General features: G+C 41.0%; 1 non-coding gene and 1 pseudogene across 1 annotated transcript; one reads left to right on the top strand and one right to left on the bottom strand.

The window, feature by feature from the left end:
* The window catches only part of LOC148813170 (antigen WC1.1-like), an 85,697-nt pseudogene that overhangs the window by 45,064 nt on the left and 15,606 nt on the right, over positions 1–25,027 (top strand).
* On the bottom strand, positions 4,031–4,102 carry trnap-agg (transfer RNA proline (anticodon AGG)). Its single transcript has one exon. It is a non-coding gene; the product is annotated as a tRNA-Pro (tRNA).

Below are 25,027 nucleotides of genomic sequence, written 5' to 3'. Positions count from 1 at the left end.
CAAAATCCTGAACTTCAGGACATTTTACTGTACCGTTTTTTAAATACGACCCTCTGAACATGGCATGAGAGAATACATTGGCAAATGGTAAATGCAATATTTGTTATATTGCTAGGGCCCTCCCTCCTGATTTTAAAATCGTCTCATATTTCTGACATCAAGGTGTGAGACACAATATAACAGACTGTCACAATCCTGAACTTCAGGACATTTTACTGTACCATTTTAAAAATATGACTCTCTGAACATGGCATGTGAGAAAATGGCATGTGAGAATGCATTGGGAAAAGGTGAATGCAATTTCTGCTGATTACAAAATCGTCTCACAATTCTGACACTGAGGTGTGAGACACAATGTAACAGGCACTCATAATCGTGAAGTACAAGAGATTTTACTGTTACGTTTTTTTTAATAATGACCCTCTGAACACAGCATGTGGGGATTTATAGTCAACAAAATAGCACACATTCTGCCAATTTGCTTTGTCCCTCTTTCCTCGTTACCAAAACATCTTAGTATACCGACACTAAGGTAAATATCGGAGTCAACCGATACTGATCAGGGTCTGCTGATGCTGAGCCCGCAGCCTTCACCATAAGGTCCAATTCCCCAAGCCTGCTGACCATATATGTCCATCCCTTCTCGTCAAAACTCGTATTTTCACAGGGTACCCTTCAGAAATCGCAGTATAGAATGAAAAAAAAAAACTCCAATAGATCTCGACTGCTGTTGGTGATTTTCCAAATGAATGTCCGGAAATTTTATGGAGTGTATCACTTTCACCGAGACCGAGAAGTCTCCACGACCGGTCTTGTACCGCAATGAAATACAGAGCCCCTAGGGGGCAGTAGGCTTGCAAATATAGCTCACTGTGTATATAATGAAGAAGCAGAGATTAGTTCCTCATCTGCATGTTGCAGAGCCTTACGCTACTCGTACCAGCAGCTGGGGTTTGATCCCTGCATGGGCAATTAGTTGAAAGACCATTATAAATGACGTGTAAGAGATTTAGCCAGCTGGCTTTTATGTTTCACACTAAATTGAGATCTTGAAACCAAAAAAGTTAGAAATATGGAACACAACCATTGTTCCCCAAGAAGGAAAGCTGTTTTGTACTGATGTCACTCCTTTTTATTTAACCCAGATTGTGAAGACAACTCCGCCCTATCAAAGAAAAATGTTACACAAAAGTTGGAAAGCACACTCTGAACCCATCTGTATATTTGATTCCCGCCATCCGTTCAAAGCTGCTTAGTGCTTCGCAAGCAAATCATTTCAGTGAAGAAACTCAGTTTAGCGAACTACTTTTGTATTTTCACTCATTGAATTTGATATTTGTACTCTCTTTGCATTCTCAGCAATAATATTTCAAAATTACAGTTCGGATTTATAGGAAAACTTCACAAGCATTATTAGGTTAGGACTGTAAAATTGTATTTTAATATCTTGGTATATTTACCTTCATTTTAATATAGATATAACCATAAATGTTGTTAAGCATATTGTACTTTTGTCGTACTTTTTAAAACATTTTAGCTGAGGACGCACGGCGACTATTATACCTTGTGATACATGCAAGACATCTGTAAACGAAGATGTAATTACAATAAAATTGGCAATTAACAGAAAACCACAATTTGTATAATATTATTCCTTGATATCGATGATCAGTTGAAGGATTTGAAGAAACTATCAAAGAAACAGCAGCAATAGCAGATGATTTTGGTTTTGAACCCATCTTTACACCTCAATAATCCATTTGTCCTCGAAAAAAGAAAAGACAGGCATGTTTTGAGTCTCATAATTATCCTCTTCTCGATCCAAAAGAAACGTATACCTTTGATTGCTTCTGTAGTATTTTGGATTTTCTTACGAAAAAAACGAAATTAGCTCACTGAAAGTTTGATGTAGAGACTGTGGAAATTTCGACAAGTCGTGGTCTTTAAAATGCATTTGGTTTGAAGGCGTTCTGTGCTTCCATTGCGAAGATATGGACAAAACAATATTCGAGCGTGGTAAAAAAAAAGTCATAAAAACGACAAAGTGAAGGCTGAGAAAGTCACAATGCATCTTATACACAAAGCAAGTGTTTTTGTAACTCTAAGAGATTTCGCGAAAGCGCTACAGGCGTGCCAAAATCGTTTTCAAACTTCAAGCTAACTATACCCCGGTCTTAGAGAAAGGACTGCCTTTCGCTTCTCTGTGTTTTCTTTCACAGCGCCGTGCACCTTTTCATTGCTCTCGCTTTCAGAACCTCTGCACGGCACACGACTTGACATCAGGACGCGCATTAAAGTGAAACCAGAAAGCGCTGCGACATGCACTGTGCAGATCCCGCCACACTAAGAGGTGAGTGGGTCTGTTCGATCACAGCGCTAGGCGAATCCCCAAACAGTGTGCGTGGCGACAAAAAAAGTCACTCTGTTTCGAACGAGGGACTTTTCATGTGCGAAGTGAACGTGATAACCACTACACTATGGAAACGGTGGGAAATTGTGCCCAGTGGCCTAGTGCTGAGCTTCGCCAATGCTATTCAGGGGCCAATGCTATTCGATGTGAATTGAATGCTATTCAACTCGCCAATGCTATTCAGGGGTGGAAAAGGGTGGAGCCGTGTGTGTCTTGGTAACTCGCTGTGATCGTATAGTGGTCAGTATTTTGTGTTGTGGCCGCAACAACCCCGTTTTGAATCCGGGTCACGGCAGAATAGGGGCATCTGCTTTTACTACATGCACGAATGAAGGCAAAAAAAAGCCAATCGATGTGAACGAACGGTGCTTTACAGAGGAGTACTGCCTGACTGGATCGTTGATGAACGACAGAGGCCACTCCGACCTCTTCTCGGTTTTCTTCAATGACTTACTAAGGATCTTCTTCACATTCGCCCATGCAGGGGAAGCCAGTTACACCAAAACAAACGCAGGAAAGTGCATTTCAAGCAGAGACCAGGAGGGACCTGTTTACACCGAGAGTGGTCGGAGTATGGAACAATGCGCCCAGCCCTGTTGCTGGAGTCGATTCTTGATGTGATCTTGGGCTCACTAAGAGGCCCCTGCTGGATGCTAATCTTTCTGTTGTTCTTGCAGGTGTTGCGCTGCTTTTGAGCCGACAGAGCTCGTCTTGGTCTGTCGGCACAGCCCAATTGCAAATGATCGGCTACGCATACAGAAGGAACGCGCGTTTGGTACAAGACTGCATGAAGGCACCGGAAATACATCGGGAACAAATGACTGGTGGTTCAAGACCTCTGTGAAGTGCAGGAGCGTGCAAGAAGAGGCTGTTTTCGCCCGGTCTCAAACCGGGGACCTTTCGCATGTTAGGCAAACGTGATAACCACTACACTACGGAAACCTGTAGGGGTTGCTGCTTGCGTTTCGGGCTGAGAAAGGGAAGCGTCATTTTAGGCAGGGGGCGCTGGAGAGAGGAACAAAGGGTGCGATGAAACAAAATGCCGAAACCCGGGATCAAGCCAGGGACCTTTAGAACATACTCTCACGAATTGTTAGAATACGTTATAAAATAATTTTGATCATCGATTGCTTAACAATCACATTTGTTCGACTTGAGCCATCAAGCTCGTAGTTTCCCTTCAAATCTTGAAAGCTCTCAGTGAGCACATCATAGTCTGCAGGACGCCCCGTAACTTGAGTACTTCAACAGAAAGAAGAGCAGACAGCTCCACAAATATGTGAGGCGCAGAGAGCGCAAGGCGAGCCGCACATGTTTCGGTGGCTGAGAGAGGGCAGTTTTTGCTTCTGCGTTTCCTAAGTAAGGACGCATGACAACAAGCAATCGCGGTGCTCATCTACGACATAGTGGTGATGAGTTTTCAGGACGTGTTCTTTTGAACGAGCAATGAGGTTGCCGCCTTGGACAGCTGACTGCACGCTCTCATTGTGCCACGTGATGAGTATTCACCAGGCTCGTTCAGTCATTAGTCACATTCCATCGTTTGCCATAAGCAGACGCTGCGAAGTGATGTGGATATCAGTTCCCAGTCTTGTGGACGAGGAGGAAAAGAGTACACAAGGGCTCGTCCGGGAGTTGAACCCAGGTCTTCTCGCACCCTAAGCAAGAATCATACCACTAGACCAACGAGCCACAACAGCCCTTTCCATTTCAATCTGTCAGCGAGCTTGAGGACGGGGGAGAGGCGTCATTCGCTCGTCCAGTCAGACCTTCATCAATAAGTCAAGAAAGCCGCAATTACACGACTGCCTTGCAGACGAAGGGCAGTGAACTGCGCCCAGTAAGAGGGGAACAAGTGGCACTAGGTGACGCCGAGGCATAAGCCCCAGCGAGGGGGGGTTAGCTTGTATGGTACAGCGCTTGCTTTGCATGTGAAAGGTAGCGGGATCAATTCCTGCATCCTCCAGGTGTGTGCTTAGAGCTTGATGTGCCGAAAGGTGTCCTTTAGCCTGTGGTCACGCCTTGCGTGGAGAGCGTCGTGCAGCTGTCAAGTGTTTCGCAGCCACGCCCCATTTTCATCTTCTCTCTGGCCTAAGCGTCTCCGCCACTCTCTCTTGACATTTCATGTCAGCATGTCAGAAGTCCGAGTGACGTTTTTAATGGCTGAGTGAGGGCACGATGCTGAAGCAGAGAGGCCACTTCAGCCAGAGAGTCTTGTGCTAGGTGAGATCTGAAAGACGGACTCGCAACAGAAACAGACCAAAAATGTATCAGTGAGATCAAAAGGCAAATGCAACATCCAGCAGAGGGCGTCGCAAGATTAGGGAACAGGCAACAGAAATCCATGTGAGGCAAGCTTTCCAGCACATGCACCCCAGCTGGCCTCGTTGGTGTAGTAGGTAGCGCGTCAGTCTCCTGATCTGAAGGTCATGAGCTCTATTCTCACACGGGGCAGGGCTGCTTCCTCTCCAGCTCCTTTCAGACACTTGTGTCAACCTTTCGCTCATAATCACGTCTGGAATGCATGACCTTTACAGGGGGGAGAAGCAATGCCGCATCCCTTTCCTAAAGAACATTCACATTCAGAAATAAGTCAAGACATTTGCCATTACTTTCGCTCGCGCTGCTGTCAGCCTGCCCATGTTGCCAAACAAAGATTCACTCGGCGTCAACATGACAGTACAGTGATCACTTCAAAACAATGTTCCACACTCCGTAAGCAAGAACTTCAGTGTTTGCAGTCACCCGATATGCCGATAGTCAAAGGAGCGCAAAACACGAAGCGTCAAAAGACAAGATGAGTTGATGGAAAGAGCGTTGAATTGATGAGCACAAAAGTTCAGCTCGTACAATAGGCAACGAAGGTCCCGGCGTCGTCATCGCACTTGAAAGGACTGCCTTGCAGACTAAGGGCAGTGGGAGGTTGTTGTTGGGAGACGGAGGCATTGGGATGGTGGGCCAAGATCTATTCTTCTTAAGGAATTCTTCATCGTGAAAGATCGGTCCACAGGTCATCTAAAGAACTGCTGAAACACATGACATGCCCCCTTGATCTCACATGCACAATTCTGCTGCAACATGCACAGCTACCGTCCACACCAGGCAGTGGGGCTTCAGCAGAATTTGCTACGCCACCTGCAAATACATATCCAGCTGCACACATATACATGGCTTCCTGTCCTTTTCAGGATCTCAAAAAAAAGCATAGCGTGGTTTTCCTGCAACCTGATTGACCACATCTCCCTCAGAATGTGCCGCGCTGCATTCATTGCTGAAGCAGGACGGAGGCGAACGGACATGCCAGAACAGTTAGGTTCAGCGATCTCTCCAAAATATTGTGGTTGTAGTGGAAGAAATATGGTTTAAATTGTACCTTGGTATTTCGAACTCTCTCTAGAATGTTATCCATTTCTATTTTATTTTGACAGGAACTGTTAAAAGGCTAATGACACTAGATGAAAAGAGCAGAAAGAAATACAACGTTTCGCCCGTGGAGCCTTCTTCAGGTGTGAGGGCTCCACGGCCGAAATGTTGTGTTTTCTTTCTTCTCTTTTAACCATGGAATAGACCTATTATTTGTTCCTTTGCAGCCTACGCATGCTGACGCAGCTCCCCACCTGGACTCCTAATAATACAAGATGCCTGGTAGTTTGTGGTACTTGGTTATTGTCTTATGTTTGCTCAAACTGCATATGTGTGATTGCATATTTTTGTGTATTTTCATATGTCAATATTTAATTCACTGACATTCCTGTATGCTTGGAAGGAGTGCAGATTGGATTTGGCACAGGACACCTGCTCATATATGTTGATCTTTGTTGGGCTGGAAAAACAATGATAAAAAGTGTATGAAAAAAGCTCTCCCCAACATTTCCCTTCTCTTGGCCATGGTTACACTGCCCTTTCTTTCCGTCTTTTGTCCTTCTACAAAGATTCCAGGGCTCTTTATCCACCATAATATCAGAAGCCAAAAATAACCATCTAATGTGTAAACAGCATTTGTAATGTTGGTAGCTGGAAGAGGTTAAGTATGTTTGCAAGACCTAGTTGATTACACCACAGACTTACTTTGTTGTTGTCAGTTTTTTTTTTCTCTTTTAAAGGCTGTAGGTGGGGTGTGATGGACTGTACCACTATCATAGAAGATTTTTTCAGGACACATCGCAGTTCCATAGTAGAATTTATCAATAGTAGAATTCCATAGGCAATATTTACCAACATATTACCCAGTGTGAGACTCTGCCAGTAAACCTCAGAGCATTGAGTTCTCCACTGATAAAGATGGCTTTCTGAAGTCATTAAATCCACTGCTGGGATGCCTGAGAGACAGTGATTGAATCCTGGCTGGATTTAGGCTCTCTGTTAGTGTGGGGGAATTATGTGGTAAAAAGGGAAAACGCCTTTACTTTAGTCACTTTGAAAGTTCAAATGTACAGAACCTGCAAAAATAAGCAATGAAAAAAATCCATCACCACTCTCATGATAGCATAACTCATAGTCTCTGCTGTTGTGTAACAATACACACTTTCAATTTTCTTCTCACCTGTCTCCAGAGAGAATGTTGTTAGTGCTGATGACCTTGAATTAGACCTTGTTGACTCTGTAAAACAATCTTCCTCTGCTTAGATTTTCACTCAGATTGATTTTGTTCTCAGAATATTCCTGGCAGCACTGAGTTTCTAGGAAATGAAAAGTGAAAGAAAAAGTATAGAAGATCAGCCCTTGAATATACAACATTGTGCAGTGAGATTGTTAAACGTATTAGCTACTATCCTGTGCTAGAGCCTGTCGTGGTAAGCAGTGGATGACAGGATCTAGCACAGATACTAATGAGACACTGTTAATGAAAGATAAAACACTTGAGTCTTATTTTAGTTTTCCATTTCCCTTTCATTTGTGATGTACTGTACAGCAGGCCACAGAACATGCACAGAAACAGATATGCACACATTCACACCAGGCAATGACAGTCTGCCCAGTCAGAATCTGAGCTGTGAGTTATTAGAATTCTGTTTGTCACGGATCATCCACAGAAAGGGCAATGTTTGAACACAAGGATCCCCAGGAGAGAGCCTAGTAACATAAACCCTTGGAGCAAAAGCAGATGATTAACGTCATAGTTTGTGTGGTTGAGCCAAAGGTGAGCATGAGGATATGTGAGTCACCATTCTTAGAAATGGATCCAACTTCAGACAGGCGTCCAAAGTAAGACTATACAGTGCTGGGGCAATGACACTTTAATGATCAGAAGGATAGCAAGATTTTTAATGCTTAGAAATTGATTTTCTGGTGATGCACACGACAGCTGCAACATTTTAAAGGGAGCAAAAAGTTTTCATTTGTGTAAGAAAAGACAAACAAATATTTGGCTTACTGAAGTATCCACCTGTCATTCTTGTCATTCAGTTGATACTCTGTGCTTTGCACCTTTTGCAGCAATGAGAACTTTTAGTCTTCCTGTGTCAGTCTTGCACATCTAGAGTTCAGAATGCTCGGCCAGTCTTACTTGCAGTTTTGCTCGAGCTCTGTCAGGTTGGATGGGTGAACTGGAATCAAGTACTTCTACAGATTGTCAATGGAATTCAAGTCTTGGCTATGGCTGGACCACTGAAGGACATTTACTCACTTGTTCTGAAGCCACTCCAGTACTGTCTTGGCTATATGCTTGGGGTCGTTGTCCCATTGGATTGTGAATCTTCATAAACCCCAGTCTGAAGGATGACGCAGGTTCTGCTCAAGGAGTTGCCTACGTTTTGCTCCATTCACTCCAAGCAGATAGTCCAACATTTGCCTTCTCTTGGCCATGATTACACTGCCCTTTCTTTCATCTTTGTACTTCTACAAAGATTCCAGGACTCTTAATCCACCATAATATCAGAAGCCAAAATTAACCTTCTAACATGTACAAATCATTTGCAATGAAAGGAGGTGGAAGGGTTTAAGAATGTTTGTAAGACCTGGTTGATTACCACACATAGACATACTTTGTTGTCAGTCTTTTTTCTCTTTGAAAGGCTATAGGAGGGGCGTGATGGACTGTACCACTATCATAGAAGATGTTTTTCTTCTAAGGACACTTCTGTAGCGGCAAGGCGTATTTAAAATACAGGAATTAAGTTTGCTGCTCCCTTGCCAGTCCCTCTCTCCCTCATCTCAGTGCAGCTGGATACAGAGAGGCCATTCCATCTGGTTCACATTTAAGGTGTTTTTCTAGCTGGTAGAGTTTCCTGATAAGGAACAGCTCCCAAGGCTGAGATTCACCAGCCACCCTAAAAATGGTCATCTCTGGCACCTTACTGTCTGGGAGATTCCATGGGAGAGTCTCATCCCAAGGTTTACAACCCTAAGGTCAGAGGTCATTGTTACTCATCCTCCACCTCAATCAGCCAATCAGGAACTGGTAGGGCAGGGTAACTCCACGTGAGTCTCGAATGCCCGCGGAACTTTAAGCCACTGAACTACCGTACTTCCTCCAGATAAAACAGGCAGCACAATGCCCAGAAGGTGCCCCTCCAGGACGTTCTCAGACTGAGCTCGGACAATCACGTGACGGCCAGTGTGTCCGAGTGCCAGGACTTAACTTTGTTTTAAGAGTCGAGAACGGAGGTTGCCCGTGCATAACAAAAAGATCTGCTCGAGGTTAGCAAGCCTCGTGAACTGCCGGTACACCATCGCCAAAGCTCGCCTGATCAACGAGTGAACTACGGTCGGAACTGTCGACAGCTGAATCTCAGGATTCAGGACTAGCGCTACATCGGGAAGGAACTGGTCTTCTTCCCGTCTAAAGAGTGTGACTTGCTTGGACCCACAGTCACTTTCCATGTGCACAAGCAGCTGGGACTAACTAGCCGGTCTTCAGAGAGCCCACTGCCTGCGCGCAACAGCAAGAATCTCTCCTTCCTTCTAACACACCTCACGCCGAACCAGGACTGCCTGGCACAGGGCCGGAGGATGCCAATTGGATGCAGCAACAGCCTGTCGCTGTTCCCTTGTGTCCGCGGGAGATCTGAATCCACACAGATTGGATGAGTATTCAACATTCTGCATTACAGCTCGAGAATTCAATTGTTACCTCAACCCCAGTTGATATCAATTTAATTCCTATGAGTGACGTACTTCCTTGCTAGTATCTAGTGTAAAAGTTGTAATCAAAGCTCATTTACGAAACAGTCTAAATGAATGGTATACTGAATGTATGTCCCTCTTGGTTTGTAACTCTTTGTGATTGAATATACACCTTTTGTATTCTGCTAACCCTCACTATAAGATCTGTTATGTTTATGTGCACATTTTATGCATTAATAAATTTATTGTCGTTTATTAGTGTTCATGTGTGTGCTGTCACGATTGTAGTCCCTCCCCCTGAAGGGCGCTCCGGTTCCTTCACTTCGGACTTGATTTTGTGCACCTGCCCCCTGTTTCAGCTTCCTTCCAGACCCCCTTAAAAGCCAGATGCCCACTCAGTTCGGGGCTCTGCATTGATTCCCGCATCGTGCGAGCCCGGTATCTGGATGCGCCTGGCTCCGTTATGGTTTTAAGTTCCTGTTCCTGTTCCCGTTCCCATTTCCCCTGCCGGTCCTGACCCCGGCTCTGGTTTTAATCGTCAGTCTCGTTTGTACCGCCCGGCTTTGGACCTTTTGCCTTCGTCTTGGATTTTCCCATTTTGAATCTGTTTTGGATTGTTTGCCCCGGACTCACCCCCCCTGGACACCTGCGCACTTTGGACACACCCCCCGTTTTCATTCCCGTCTCCTGCCTGCCTTTTTTCCCTGTGTTCTCTTCACTCCACCCCGGATCGTGTTGTCTGCATAGGGCAACTGAAAGAACGCTTTCGTTACATGTGCGTTGCCGAGTTCTTCCGCAAGGTCAGTTTTCTAATAGCCATCAAAGAATCATTTTGTGACTTACTGCTACAATTATTAATTGTCTCAGTAAATGCACAAAACCCCTACACTTCCATAGTGATAGATATTAATCATCAATATACAGATGCAGCCATTCAAAGTGCACGGTACAGACACGTACCGGAGGTAATTGGCTACGGCGTCACGCATTGTGACGCAAGATGACGCACAGTACCACGGTACGTGATTGGTTGACCGACAGAGGCACTTGTGGTCCGTTGGTCTGTCGTAGAAAGATTTACAGTAAACGTCTTTACTGTGCCCGTTGTAGTATTGAATATTCATATGGAATTTTACCACTGAAGGGAAATCTTAGTAGCTGAGCATAAAAAGAATAGGAGCATGCTGTAACGCGTGTGAAGGCCATAAACGATGTAACACAACGGGGGCTCAGGCAGGCGCCCTTGCCGCATTAGGTCGGCCCCCCACCGTCGGGGGCTCGAACCCAGGACTCCCGCATCACTCAGCAGGGACCCAGCCTGGTGAGCTAAAGAGAGATCTCTCTACAGGCCAGTAGCTGTAGTCCTGCTATCACAAGGAAGGGCGGTGACGTCACCTGCTCTGGTACGCCGGCTCTTGCACAGTACCTGTCAGCCGTAAGCGTTACACGATATTAATTTTGGAACATAAACATACAGTATATGGCTGGTCTTGGTACTTGAAAGAAAAAATACACACCAGTATTCCATTTCTCCCTAAACATTTTAAGCATGGAAGTCTTTAACTAAAGAGATACCGGAGTCAACAAGCATACTTTTAGAATTTGATTAAAGGGAATATAATATGGAATCGCGTATCTAAAGAAATTAATAACGATATAATTATATTCATGTACCGCAACACAAGAATAGTACACACTGTAGATTGTCTGTTGATAATGTTTCCATAGTGCTTTTTCAGCATAGTGCATGTGACCTTGCCGGTGGCGCTGTGGGTTAGGTTCCTGACTTTCACGTGGTCTGTGATCGAATCCCCCTAAAACCATAACTTTTTTTTAACAAACATTTCTTTGAAAAAATGAAACGTTTCCCTTGGTCAGAGATTAAATAAAACCTCACTCGCACCAAACAAATTTATATTTCTAAATATCACAACATGATCGAATTTAAGTCTTTTTAATAACAATGAATAGTCACCTATGCATTACAAAATAAACATTTATATTGATTTGAATCGCGTTTTGATTTAAATTGTAAACGCGTGTTTAAATATATGTGTTTAAAGGCGATATATAAAAGCGCTGATTCTTATGGAATGTGTTCCGCCGGGAATTCAAAAAATTTATTTTTTCTAATCGCGTATCTAAGGAAAATAGCAGTATAACTTTGTTCATGCACATCATTATATCTCATTTTGTATTTCTATAAAAAAATCGTTTGCCCAGCCACTATTGTTGTTATCGTTTTTATCCTGTAAAGCGCTTTGAGGAGCACAGCTTTCTCACCACTTAGATTACTTTTTGATACCATCCTTACACAAAGCAGAAACTGATTGTATTTTCCGATGACATTCATTCAGCAGAGAGAGCGTAAAACCTGGGTGTAACAGCTGTTCCTTTTTCTGATCACTCGCTCTCTGGATAAACGTCTCGCCTGTCCTGTTCTTTGTTTTCCTAATTTGCCAATTATGCCTGCTGCGATCCAATCCTACCCTCACATCTAAAGAAGACTATTTTAAATTTCTTTGCGCGGTCCATTGTGCAATTAACCCTTGTTTGTGCTGTCCTTAAGGTGATATCACATAAAGGTGATATGTAAAATAATGTTTTTTTATTATTGTTATAGAGAAACATGATCAGATTTTCCCCAGTTCAGAAAAAAATATCTAAAGTATACTAGTTAAGAAAAATACATCTAAACGGGGAGAAAGCTATGCTGAAAGTTTATTAAGATACTTAGAACACAAAGATATCAATTTATCTTAGTTAAAATTTATATATCACCTTTAAAAGTGGAATCTCAAAGCAAAGTAAATACCCAACACTGATTGAACCCATCTGTCATGCTAATAAAACACCTTGAATTGAATTGAATTGAGGGAGAGAGGGGGGGAGGGCGAGCGAGATAACCAGGACGTAAGGCAAATAAGATACACTCCACAGACATTCACAACAGCGACATATGAAACGTTTGCACATATAGTTAAGTTATTACTTGGTTTTCAAAGTGCAATGAAATACAATATTGTTGTTGTTGCTGTTCTTGTTGTTTTTATCCTGTAAAGCGTTTTGAGAAGCCACCTTTAAAGGCGATATATACTGTAAAAGCGCTGATTCTTATGGAATGTGTTCCGCCGGGGATTCAAAATTTTTTTTATTTTTTTTTTAATCGCGTATCTAAGGAAATCTCAGTATAACTTTGTTCATGCACAAACAGTGGCATGTTACATTATTAATTTGGGTGTCTCCTCTTGCCAGAAAGCTCTAAATTGCATTTTGAGTGTCGCAGTTTAAATAATTTTCGGTGTTGGAAATTATGAAACGCTCTGTTAAAAGCAAGGGAGTTTTTGTGTCCGTTACAGTAAAAGAAAATGCCTAACAGAGTAGGGCTTGGACAGATTCCAAGTGCATTTTTGCAATCGGCCTTATTTATGGGTTGCAATTTAAAGAAAGTCAAAAACCGCGCTCAAAATGTAATTTAGAGCTTTCTGGCAAGAGGAGACACCGAGATTAATAATGTATCATGCCACTGTTTGTGCATGAACAGGGTTATACTGCTATTCCCTTAGATACCCGATTAAAAACCTAACACCTAACTTTCTTAATTCGATGTATTTAAAGCAGTGAACTACTGTAGGTGTAACATAACATTCATCTATACAATCGAGAATAGTCTTGTGGTGTTTGTATAGATGAAACGTTCCTAAAACGTATAACGTAACAAAATTAAAGACGATTAAAATCTGTAATCTTTCCACTTGTACTGTATGTCATCGGATAATACAAGAAGTTTCTGCTTTGTGTAAGGATGGTATCAAAAAGTAATCTAAGTGGTGAGAAAGCTGTGCTCAATGTATTTAAGGGACTTAAAAGTAAAAGGAGATGCTTCATATTGCTTGACTAATTTTAAAAACTAAGTTATAAATGCAGACGCTCCCTCGGTGCCGCGCTGGGTGTAAATATCTAAATATACATTCGTCCCGGGCAGAGGCCGAAGAGCACCCGGCTGGGGTGCGGGGGGAAGAGCAGGACAGGAGTGAAAGTGGTCAGGGTGGGGTTTAGGAAGGCGTACAGTCTGGGCAGGTATAGATTACACTTTTCTAAAACGTATTTGAAAAGTAAAAACGATTACAATCTAATCCTTCCGCGTTTGATCCCAAAAAGAAAAATACATCTAAACGGGTAGAAAGCTATGCTGAAGGTTTATTAAGATACTTAGAAGATACTGTATCAATTTATGTTGCATTAGTCTGATTATGATTAAAAAAAACACATATAATTAAACACGCGTTTGCGATTTAAATCAAAACACGATTTAAATCAATACAAATGTTTATATTGTAACGCATACTGTCCAGCCTCCATTTCTCTATAAAAATTTACTCTATTACAAATTTACAATTTGTTGATAATAGAAATGTTAGGTTCTCTAAAGCTTTGTGATAGTTGACCCACCCAGGCAGCAAAAGATCAGCTGCACTGGTAAGATGCGACACCGAAGATATGATTAATAACATTTTAAATCTGAAGGGAGATCTGAAGGGATCCCCCCCCACACACACACACACAATAGAAGCAGGAAGCGGACACAGGGACCGTTGTCAGAAGGGAAGAAGGCGACTATTCATTGCTATCAAAAATGACTTAGAATCGATCATGTTGTGATATTTTGAAACATAAAAGTCAATTGATTGTCCATAATATTGCTATTCTATTTTTTCAAAGAAATGTTTGTTAAAAGAAAAGTCACAGCACCAGCTGGATTTGAACACACAACATGGGAGTTGGTAATCAGGCACATAGACCAGTGGGCTACAAGGGAAGTCACAGGAAGAGAGAGGCAAAACAGCCCTACATAGCCCTGTCGCAGTACACGAATATAATCATATCGTTATTAATTTCTTTAGATACGCGATTCCATATTATATTCCCTTTTAATCAAATTCTAAAAGTATGCTTGTTGACTCCGGTATCACGTTAGTTAAAGACTTCGATGCTTAAAATGTTTAGGGAGAAATGGAATACTGGTGTGTATGTTTTCTTTAAAGTACCGAGACCAGCCATATACTGTATGTTTAAGTTCCAAAATTAATATCGTTTATGGCCTTCACACGCGTTGCAGTATGCTCCTATTCTTTTTATGCTCAGGCACTAAGATTTCCCTTCAGTGGTAAAATTCCATATAAATATTCAATACTTAAACAGGCACAGTTAAGACATTAAATATACATATACATACTGTATACAGTACAGTTTGCATACGGTAATATGTTTATGTTCCGAAATCAATCTCTTTTATGAGCATATGAAAGGCATGGTGAATCGATTCTCATAAATTACTGTACTTTGCATGATTGGAAACAAATGCGTGATTGCGAAATGCTGTGGTGTTACTTTTACAAAGACGGTCAATGAAAAAAAGAATGTGGACCAGGGCAATACTTTGAGTTTACACTTACAGCTTGTCCAAGGTCATTCATTATTAATACTATTAGTAATAACTTCGTTAAAGACTTTGATGGCGACAGCTCAAACATGAGAGGTTGAGCTTTATTAGCTCCACCTTGTGGAAATTCCGGGTACTATTATTTTACTTGCCGTATTATAGGAGAATTTACGGTAACTAGCGGTATGTACCGGTAACTCGCAGTAGACTGCGTACAGCGCACCGGAAAATAATGCGGTATCGCCCATGCATTTTGAATGACTGCATCTGTATGTGTAGCAATCTCTCTCTCTCCTTCTCTTCCTGGTGATCTGAAGGGCAGGACTTTGTCCTCTCAGTGGCTCTTGATAAAATATTTACCGGGTTCAGTTAATGATTAACTCACCAGGGCTGAGTGCTGAGCTCTCAGACGCCATCTCTCTCTCTCCTTCTCTTCCTGGTGATCTGAAGGGCAGGACTTTGTCCTCTCAGTGGCCCTTGACAAAATAGTTGCTTGGTTCAGTTAATGATAAACTCTTCAGGGCAGAATGAAGACTTGAGCGCCACCTGATATGAACATTTCTGGTTTATCTAATCACTTAGGAATTTAAAAATACTTTTTTTATTTTTCATAAGAAAACTCTCTTGTTTGGGGTTCTTGAAAGTTGATCTCAAAGGATCCCTAAAGCACTTTACAGGCGGGGACCCCACTTAATCCCATTGTCAAACAATCTAGATCTGTACTGACCAGCAGTCAGGACACTGGGGTCCACACCCCTACTCTCACACACAGTGTCCTGGATCTGTACTGACCAGCAGTCAGGACTTTTTTTATATTTATACGTATTGTGTGTGTCATTGTCGACACCCCTACTCTTACAGTGTCCTGTCTGTGTCTGTGGTTTGTAACCTTTCTTATGTTCAGACAGATAAGGGAGAGAAATGGACTCAGTGGCTCTTGATAAAATATTTACTGGGTTCAGTTAATGATTAACTCACCAGGGCAGAGTGCTGAGCTCTCAGACGCCATCTCTCTCTCTCCTTCTCTTCCTGGTGATCTGAAGGGCCGGACTTTGTCCTCTCAGTGGCCCTTGACAAAATAGTTACTTGGTTCAATTAATGATAACCTCTTCAGGGCAGAATGAAGACTTGAGCGCCACCTGATATGAACATTTCTGGTTTATCTAATCACTTAGGAATTTAAAAATACTTTTTTTATTTTTCATAAGAAAACTCTCTTGTTTGGGGTTCAGGAAAGTTTATCTCAAAGGATCCCCAAAGCACTTTAAAGGCGGGGACCCCCTTCATCCCACCTGCAAACAATTGAGGAGAGGGACTTTAGAGAGCACAGACTGAACCCTGACTAAACAACACCCCTGACCAGCAGTCAGGACACTGGGGGTCCACACCCCTACTCTCACACATACAGATGCAGCCATTCAAAATGGGTGGGGTATTTCGCGGCATACCCCGGTGGGCGTGTTGCGGTATCACGCGATATCACGTGGTTAATCGCGTCATTTGACGTCATGCCGGAAATTATCCGGCGTCACCTTGTAAAACCGCCAGGGGGAGCTTAACCTCTCATGTACAGCATTTGAGCTTTTAATTTTGAACTGTGTATTACAGCATGTTAATCATCAGTCATTAAAATGTTGGTATATTTTATGAAAGCAAGATTGCTCAGTTGGACAAAAGTACACAACCTACCTTTATCAGAAATATTTATGCATCAAAGCCTTTACCGAAGATATTACTAATAGTATTAATAATGAATGACTTTGGACAAGCTGTATACTCAAAGTATAATTTCTTTAGCACATTTGTACAAGCACTTGGAATCTGTCCAAGCCATACTTTGTCAGGCATTTTGTTTTACTTCAACGGGCATAAAAACTCCCTTGCTTTTAACAGGGCGTTCCATAATTTCTAACTACGAAAATGATTTAAAATGCGACACTTATCATTCAACTAGAGCTCAAAATATCACAAGGATCCTCAAGAGCACAGCAAAGACTGTATTAAAAGATACTTGTATGAGATACATGAGAATCCAGGCTTTTTTATCAACGCTTTCTTTTCCGTATACCAGATTTTATGGAACCACTTCAGAAGGGTGTCAGCCAGTCAGATTCCAGGAATCGGTACTTTAAAGGAAAAATACACACCGGTATTCCATTTCTCCCTAACGATTTTAAGCATCGAAGTATTTAACTAGCATGTGAAATAGCGTGTGAAAAAGTGGTAGTTTTAAGCTTTTCTGCTAATATAATATGGAATTGCGTATCTAAAGAATTTAATAACGATGATTATATTTGTGTACTGCGATAGGGCTGTGTAGGGCTGTTTCGCCTCTCTCTTCATGCAACTTCCCTTGTAGCCTACTGGTCTACGTGCCCGATTACCAACTCACGGGTTGTGTGTTTAAATCCAGATGGTGCTGGACTTTTCTTTTAACAAACATTTCTTCGAAAAAATGAAACGTTTCCCTTGGTCAGAGATTAAATAAAACCTCACTCGCACCAAACAAATTTATATTTCTAAATATCACAACATGATCGGATTTAAGTCTTTTTAATAACAATGAAAAGTCACCTATGCGTTACAAAATAAACATTTATATTGATTTGAATCGCGTTTTGATTTAAATCGTAAACGCGTGTTTAAATACTGTATATGTGTTTAAAGGCGATATATAAAAGCGCTGATTCTTATGGAATGTGTTCCGCTGGGGATTCAAAAAATTTATTTTTTTTAATCGCGTATCTAAGGAAAATAGCAGTATAACTTTGTTCATGCACATCATTATACAGTATCTCATTTTGTATTTCTATTAAAAAAAATCCTTTGCCCGGCCACTATTGTTGTTATTGTTTTTATCCTGTAAAGCGCTTTGAGGAGCACAGCTTTCTCACCACTTAGATTACTTTTTGACACCATCCTTACACAAAGCAGAAACTGATTGTATTTTCCGATGACATACTGTACAAGTGCAAAGATTACAGATTTTAATCGTCTTTTTTCTGAACCAGGGAAAATCTGATCATGTTTCTCTATAACAATAATAAAAAACTTTATTTTACTTATCACCTTTAAAAGTGGCATCTCAAAACAATACAGTAGATGTAAACCACAGATTACAAGGTAAATACCCAGACAAACGCAAACGCGTTTTTAATAAAATGCTTTCATTCATTCAACAGAGAGAGAGCGTAAAACCTGGGTGTAACAGCTGTTCCTTTTTCTGATCACTCGCTCTCTGAGATACATGGGAATCCAGGCTTTTTTATCAATGCTTTCTTTTCCGTATACCAGATCTTATGGAACCACTTCAGAAGGGTGTCAGCCAGTCAGATTCCAGGAATCGGTACTTTAAAGGAAAAATACACACCGGTATTCCATTTCTCCCTAAACATTTCAAGCATCGAAGTATTTAACTAACGTGAAATAGTATGTGAAAAAGTGGTAGTTTTAAGCTTTTCTGCTAATATAATATGGAATCGCGTATCTAAAGAATTTAATAACGATATGATAATATTCGTGTACTGCGACAGGGCTGTGTAGGGCTGTTTCGCCTCTCCCTTCATGCGACTTCCCTTGTAGCCTACTGGTCTACGTGCCTGATTACCAACTCATGGGTTGTGTGTTCAAATCCAGCTGGTGCTGGACTCTCCTTTTAACAAACATTTCTTCGAAAAAATAGAATAGCGATATTATGGACAATCAATTGACTTTTATATTTCAAAATATCACAACATGATCGATTCTAAGTCATTTTTGATAACAATGAATAGTCACCTTCTTCCCTTCTGACAACGGTCCCTGCTTCTGCTTCCTGCTTCTATTGTGTGTGTGTGTGTAATAGAGTAAATTTTTATAGAGAAATGGAGGCTGGACAGTATGCGATACATACAACAAGAACAGCAACAACAACAATATTGTATTTCATTGCACTTTGAAAACCAAGTAATAACTTAACTATATGTGCAAACGTTTCATATGTCGCTGTTGTGAATGCCTGTGGAGTGTATCTTATTTGCCTTGCGTCCTGGTTATCTCTCTCGCCCTCCCCCCCCCTCTCCCTCAATTCAATTCAATTCAAGGTGTTTTATTAGCATGACAGATGGGTTCAATCAGTGTTGGGTATTTACTTTGCTTTGAGATTCCACTTTTAAAGGTGATATATAAATTTTTGACTAAAATAAATTGATATCTTTGTGTTCTAAGCTCTCTGTGTACAGTAGAGCCTCCTGTCCAGCCAGCACATGTCCACAGACATTCACAACAGCGACATATCATAAAACGTTTGCACATATAGTTAAATTATTAGTTGTTTTTCAGGAAGTTAAAAAAAACACTTGAACTACTTATCCAGTCTCTCGAAATAAAGTTAATTTTCAAGCAATGCAACAAACGTCGGGCAATGTTTTTTTTTTAATCCAACATTGACAGCCACATCTTAAATCTTGTCAGTCAGCTCTTTTTTCTCTATTTGAATTGTGGCTTACACATCGCACGACTTTAAAAGCTAGAAAGACAGGTTTCGATTCACATTAGCTGGCGAGCCTTGTTAACAAAAAAACAGACAATACCCAGGGAGGGGGAGGTCAAGTCAGAGAGTTTTTTACCCTCTGTCTAAAAACCCAAATAACCCAGGGCAGAGACTCCGGGGGGATCATTGCGTGATACAGAGCGGAGCTCAATCAATTCTTATGGAATGTGTTTTGTTTCTTCTTTTTTTCAGCATGTAATAAACCTGTTACTTGAATCATATGGATGCCCGGTTCCGCCGGGGATTCAAAACATTTTTTATTTTTTTTTAATCGGGTATCAAAGGGAATAGGCAGTATAACCCTGTTCATGCACAAACTGTGGCATGTTACATTGATTTGGGTGTCTCCTCTTGCCAAAGAGCTCTAAATTGCATTTTGAGCGCAGTTTTTGACTTTTTTTAAATTACATTTTGAGCGTGGACAGCACATACAAGGGTTAATTGCACAATGAACCCCGCCAAGAAATTTAAAATAGTCTTCTTTAGGTGTGAGGGTAGGAGTGGACCGCAGCAGGCATAATCAGCAAACCAGGAAAACAAAGAACAGGACAGGTGAGACGTGTATACAGAAAGCGAGTGATCAGAAAAAGGAAATGGTGTTACGCCCAGGTTTTCGACCCAATTGTCTTAACTTGCTAATGCATCAGACACATTTCCTAGCGTACTGTGTTTTAAATAAAATAGGAGTGTCTTTCCCTGGTATTAGCTCATCGGTATGGTGTAAGTTTTATCTGTACCATACCATACAGTATATAGGTACAGAATTCAAGCTGCACCACTGTATCGCTTTGGTAAGGAGACGGACAATGGCCAAAATCACGAAGACTCTCTCACACCAAATAATGAAGATGAAAAGAAACGGGAAGTCAACACGGGACATTGTATAGCATTTGGCTTCGATGGACATCTTCGTTTCTGAAAGCACAGTGAGACGACATAATAAAGGGGAGAGGAGGCAAAGAGAATCTAAACCGAGGACAATTCAAAGGTAAATACATTTCTAAAAATACTTTCTTGCATGTAAATACAACTACGCACATTATTTTTAAAACTAACTGTTGATCTCTTTTTTTTCAAGTCCTATTGTGCGAGCTATCGACAAACTGACTGATGAAAATGATGAGCTACCGGCGATGCAAGTCCAAAGACGGCTATGGGCTGACCTCGGTGCGACCGTTAGTCCGACATCGATAAGAAGAGTACGCAGGAGGCTTGGATGGAGATACAGAAAAACCAACACATGCCCCATGATAAGGCTATAAAACAAAGAGGAAAGACTCAAGCAAGCGCTCCAATGGATTGAACAGGGGGAGGCATTTCAGGATGTACTTTTCACCGACGAAACAGCAGTGGCTCTGGAACAGTTTTCAACAATGTCATTTTGCAAAAAGGGGAGATATGTGGACAAGCCAAAGCCCAGACATCCACTGAAGGTTCACGTCTGGGGGGGTATATCTAGAAGAGGCCCGGGACCACTTCTTATTTTCGAAGGAATTATGGACCGTGATTTCTTCGAGGAAGTCGTGGTCACACAACATGCCGCCCCATATATGAGGGAGCACTTTGGATCAAGGCACCGTCTCTTTCAAGACAATGATCCGAAACACACAGCAGCAAGGGCAAGGCTTGTAGCAGAAGGAGTGAACTGGGTGAAAACTCCAGCTGAATCCCCAGATCTAAATCCGATAGAGATGGTTTAGCATTCGCTGAAAGACTACGTTCGGAAAACTGCTAAGCCCGTCACAAAGCAGGAACTGATCGATGGGATCTATAAATTCTGGGAGGAAGAACTGACTGAACAAAATTGTAACAATTTTATTAACAGACTGTTTCGTGTTCTTCCTAGGATTGTTGACCGGGGCGGGGGACATTCGGGAATGTGAGTTTGAGAAAGACAGTCTCACGTTTGTGGACAGTCTGTCCCCAAACAAAACATTCCTGTTAGACAAGAGGAATGTAAAAAAAACAATTACTTTTTGTCAATGAAAACCTGTGTGTGTGTCTCTCTCTGCTGGATGTCTCTCTCTCTCTGCTGAATGAATAAAAGCATTTTATTAAAAATACGTTTGTGTTTGTCTGGGTATTTACTTTGTAATCTGTGGTTTACATCTACTGTATTGCTTTGAGATACCACTTTTAAAGGTAATATGTAAAATAATGTTTTTTATTATTGTTTATAGAGAAACATGATCAGATTTTCCCTGGTTCAGAAAAAAAGATCTAAAGTGCTACACCTAACTTTCTTAATTCGATGTATTTAAAGCAGTGAACTACTGTAGGTGTAACATAACATTCAGAAATACAATCAAGAATAGTTTTGTGGTGTTTGTATAGATGAAACGTTCCTAAAACGTATAACATAACAAAATTAAAGACGATTAAAATCTGTAATCTTTCCACTTGTACTGTATATCATCGGAAAATACAAGAAGTTTCTGCTTTGTGTAAGGATGGTATCAAAAAGTAATCTAAGTGGTGAGAAAGCTGTGCTCAATGTATTTAAGGGACTTAAAAGTAAAAGGAGATGCTTCGTATTGCTTGACTAAGTTATAAATGCAGACGCTCCCTCGGTGCCGCGCTGGGTGTAAATATCTAAATATACATTCATCTCGGGCAGAGGCCGAAGAGCGCCCGGCTGGGGTGCGCGGAGAAGAGCAGGACAGGAGTGAAAGTGGTGAGGGTGGGGTTTAGGAAGGCCGCCGACCAGTGCGGCTGTCCCACAGTGAAGCGGGCGTACAGTCTGGACAGGTATAGATTACACTTTTCTAAAACGTATTTGAAAAATAAAAACGATTACAATCTAATCCTTCCACGTTTGATCCCAAAATCCCAAGAAAAATAAATCTAAACGGGGAGAAAGCTATGCTGAAAGTTTATTAAGATACTTAGAAGACAAAGATACTGTATCAATTTATGTTGCATTTGTCTGATTATGATTTAAAAAAACACATATAATTAAACACGCGTTTGCGATTTAAATCAAAACGCGATTTAAATCAATATAAATGTTTATATTGTAATGCATACTGTCCAGCCTCCATTTCTCTATAAAAATGTACTCATTACAAATTTACAATTAGTTGATAATAGAAATGTTAGGTTCTCTAAAGCTCTGTGATAGTTGACCCTCCCAGGCAGCAAAAGATCAGCTGCACTGGTAAGATGCGACCCTGAAGATATGATTAATAACCTTTTAAATCTGAAGGGAGATCTGAAGGGATCCCCCGACACACACACACACACACAATAGAAGCAGGAAGCAGAAGCAGGGACCGTTGTCAGAAGGGAAGAAGGTGACTATTCATTGTTATCAAAAATGACTTAGATTCGATCATGTTGTGATATTTTGAAATATAAAAGTCAATTGATTGTCCATAATATTGCTATTCTATTTTTTCACAGTACACGAATATAATTATATCTTATTAATTTATTTAGATACGCGATTCTTTTAATACAGTCTTTGCTGTGCTCTTGGGGATCCTTGTGATATTTCGAGCTCTGGTTGAATGATAAGTGTCGCACTTTAAATAATTTTCGTAGTTGGAAATTATGGAACGCTCTGTTAAAAGCAAGGGAGTTTTTATGTCCGTTGCAGTTTTTTTGCAACATGAATATAATTATATCGTTATTAATTTCTTTAGATACGCGATTCCATATTATATTCCCTTTTAATCAAATTCTAAAAGTATGCTTGTTGACTCCGGTATCACGTTAGATAAAGACTTCAATGCTTAAAATGTTTAGGGAGAAATGGAATACTGGTGTGTATGTTTTCTTTAATGTACCGAGACCAGCCATATACTTTATGTTTAAGTTCCAAAATTAATATCGTTTATGGCCTTCACACGCGTTGCAGTATGCTCCTATTTTTTTTATGCTCAGGCACTAAGATTTCCCTTCAGTGGTAAAATTCCATATAAATATTCAATACTTAAACGGGCACAGTTAAGACATTAAATATACATATACATACTGTATACAGTACAGTTTGCATACGGTAATATGTTTATGTTCCTAAATCAATCTCCTTTATGAGCATGTGAAAGGCATGGTGAATCGATTCTCAAAAATTACTGTACTTTGCATGATTGGAAACAAATGCGTGATTGCGAAATGCTGTGGTGTTACTTTTACAAAGACGGTCAATGAAAAAAAGAATGTGGACCAGGGCAATACTTTGAGTTTACACTTACAGCTTGTCCAAGGTCATTCACTATTAATACTATTAGTAATATCTTCGTTAAAGACTTTGATGGCGACAGCTCAAACATGAGAGGTTGAGCTTTATTAGCTCCACCTTGCGGAAATTCAGGATACTATTATTTTGCTTGCGGTATTATAGGAGAATTTACGGTAACTTGCGGTATTTACCGGTAACTCACGGTATTTACCGGTAACTCGCGGTAGACTGCGTACAGCGTACCGGAAAATAATGCGGTATCGCCCGCGCATTTTGAATGGCTGCATCTGTACTTGGAAAGTTTTAGGCACAGACATAATCTTTCTTAATCCCCTTTTTGCCAACAATCTGAAAAATAGGGAACACATCTGAATGAAGTGGAAACTTAATTGAAATTCAACTCCCAATGGATGTTAATAGTGTCGGAGTGTAACAGATGTACAAGTCCATTAAATGTTTTTATTTCTGTGTTTAATTTTTGAGGGACCCTATATTTTGATATAGCATCAATCACAAAACAGCATTCTGTCAATGTCACGACCACCAGCCAGGGGAGATCAACTCACAAAAGAACTAACCAGTACCAGCAGCGGGTTAATAGTAACATGTGTTAATCCACCAGCACATGCTCTACTGTGCGGCAAGCAGCACTGTTTTAACCATCCAAACCCGCTTCCCGCTACTCGGTATTGAGTCTTCTCTTTGAGAGCTCTACCTCGTGTTTACTCTGAATCTCGCTTACTGGTTACTGAACTTCCTTTTGCCTCTCGACCTTGGACCTCACCTTCTGTTTTGGATTGTTTGCTTCTCTCTGTACTTCCAGTATTTCGATCTACCTTTCACCTAACAATCTCGCCTGACATTCTGGATTTTTCGCCTGTCTCAATAACTACTTGCTCCTGCATCTGCACAGGATCTGCATACCTTTTCACTGAGGATTTCTGACAGTCACAGCCACATAAAAAACTGTAAAAGAAGTATGTGTTTCTTAAAAAAAATACCCCCCAATTGTTTTTTTTTAAAAGTCAACATATCTGGATTGTGTTTGCAAGATTTTTAAAAATTGCAAAGTTTGTGTGGGTATGATTGTAAAAAATCAAATCGTAACTGAAGAAGGCTCCATGGTCAAAACATTGTGTTTTCTTCTTCTCTTTTCAGCATGGAATAAACCTATTACTTGTTCCTTGGAGATTACCATGTGCCAATAAGATATGATCACTGTATCACTGTATTGACCATATACAATTTCTTGCATTAGGAATTGCAATTTTGCATACCCCAGCTTGCTCTCCTTGAGACACACATACAGGGAGAGAAACTGGGGGTCAGAGCGCAGGGTCAGCCATTTTTACGGCACCCCTGGAGCAGTTGAGGTTAAGGGCCTTGTTCAGGAGC

This window comes from Atractosteus spatula (genome assembly GCF_055471065.1).
Source record: "Atractosteus spatula isolate fAtrSpa1 chromosome 10 unlocalized genomic scaffold, fAtrSpa1.hap1 SUPER_10_unloc_10, whole genome shotgun sequence".
NCBI classification, from domain to species: Eukaryota; Metazoa; Chordata; class Actinopteri; order Semionotiformes; family Lepisosteidae; genus Atractosteus; species Atractosteus spatula.
Note: the sequence above shows the minus strand (reverse complement) of the source record. Positions and strands in the feature narration are given on the sequence as shown.